Source organism: Sceloporus undulatus, chromosome 5 (assembly GCF_019175285.1).
Source record: "Sceloporus undulatus isolate JIND9_A2432 ecotype Alabama chromosome 5, SceUnd_v1.1, whole genome shotgun sequence".
Taxonomy (NCBI): domain Eukaryota; kingdom Metazoa; phylum Chordata; class Lepidosauria; order Squamata; family Phrynosomatidae; genus Sceloporus; species Sceloporus undulatus.
This window is the reverse complement of record NC_056526.1, coordinates 53,931,015-53,933,162: the sequence shown is the minus strand read 5'-3', so window position 1 is coordinate 53,933,162 and position 2,148 is coordinate 53,931,015.

The window sequence follows — 2,148 nt, the reverse complement described above, 5'->3', positions numbered from 1 at the left end:
TTTATCAATGACTTAGATGAAAGAACAGAAGGCATGCTTATCAAATTTGAAGATGACACTAAATTGGGAGGAATAGCTAATACCCCAGAGGACAGGAGCAATATTCAAAATGACCTTAATAGATTAGAAAGCTGGGCCAAAGCTAACAAAATGAATTTCAACACAGAGAAATTTAAGGTACTGAACTTAGGGCAAAGATAGATAGATAGATAGATAGATAGATAGATAGATAGATAGATAGATAGATAGATAGATAGATAGATAGATAGATAGATAGAAAGAAAGATAGATAGATAAGGAGATAGAGATAGAGATATATAAATATATCTATCTATCTATATATAGATGATGATGATGATGATGATGATGATGATGATGATGATGATTATGATGATGATGATGATGATGATGATGATTATGATGATGATGATGATGATTTATAGTCTGCTCAATCACAAGGAATCTGGGTGGGTTACAGCAATAAAAATGCATAGAGAATACTCCAAAATAAAATACAACAATAAGTCACAGTAATTCACAGCTAGGCTTGATGGAGCTGGGCCTATCTTTTTCACTCCTCCCAGGCCTGATAATGACTGTTGGCATAGAGGGAGGGCTCTTCTTCTTGAGGCTATCTCTGATGGAGTTTGGCCTGCTTTTTCACTCCCTAGCAGGCTGGATGATGACAGCTCTTCTTCTTGAGGGAAAAATTTAATTTTAATTATTTTTAATTTAATTCTTCTCATTAAATTTAAGAGAAGAATTGGTGGACAGAGTGATGTAAGTCACAGTAAACGGGGAGAGGAACTAGTTAGGGAAGGCTTGCCAGAAGAGATCCATCTTAAGAGCCTTCTTAAAGGCTGTAAGAGTAGAAATGTGTGAAAGGGATCTAGGAGCCCTAGTAGACCACAAGTTGAACATGAGTGAACAGTGTGAAGTGGCAGCTAAAATGGCCAGTGTGATTCTAGGGTGCATCAATAGAGGTATAATGTCTTGATCAAAGGAAGTAATAGTGTCACTCTGTTCTGACTTGGTCAGGCCTCACCTAGAATACTGTATCCAGTTCTGGACACCACAACTCAAAAAGGACATTGACAAATTGTAGTGTGTCCAGAGGAGGGCGACTAAAATAATAATAATAAATAAATAATAAATTTTTTATTTATATGCCGCCCTTCCTACGATCAGGGCGGCTTACATCAGGTTAAAACACAGATAACAACAGATTAAAATACACAACAAAATGGTGAAGGGCCTGGAAACCATGCCTTATGAGGAAAGACGTAGGGAGCTGGGTATGTTTAGCCGGGAGAAGAGATGGTTAGGGTGTGATATGACAGCCCCCTTTAAGTATTTGAAGGAGTGCCACATTGAGGATGGAGCAAGCTTGTTTTCTGCTGCTCCAAAGACTATAACACAGAACAATGGATACAAGCTCCAAGAACAGAGATTCCACCTCAACAATAGGAGGAACATTCTGATAGTAAGAGGTGTTTGACAGTGGAACACACTCCTTTGGAGAGTGGTGGAGTCTCCTTCCTTGGAGGCCTTTAAACAGAGGCTGGATGGCCATCTGCCAGGGATGCTGTGATTGTGATTTCCTGCATGGCAGGGGCTTTATAGTCTGTAAACCGTTTTGATCTAGGGAAAAATGGTATACAAAAAAAAAAAATCTATTATTGAACTAGATGGCCCTTGTTTTCTCTTCCAACTCTACAATTCTATGATTCTATGCTTCTATATGAAAAGCAGGATTGGACTCAGAGGATGGAGGCATGAAAACTGGAAGAAGGAAGAAGGAACTTCAGTAATCTAAGACATGCAAGTGACACCATAATACTAGCAGAAAATATCAGAGATACTGTATGGAAAAATGATTGAAGAAGGTGAAGACAGAAAGTGCAAAGGCAGGTTTACAACTGAACATCAAGTAAACAAAAATGACTACCACAGACAATTCTATATAATTTTAAAACAGACAACGAAGGGGTCAAGATAGTTCAAGGTTTTTACATACTTGGGCTCAATCATCAATCAGAGCTGAGCATTCAAGTCAAGAAATGAGAAGACCCGTCCACATACCATTCACTATGTCAATACTGCATATGCTATAGTTTGTTTAAATTTAGATTCTTCCACTGCTCAGGT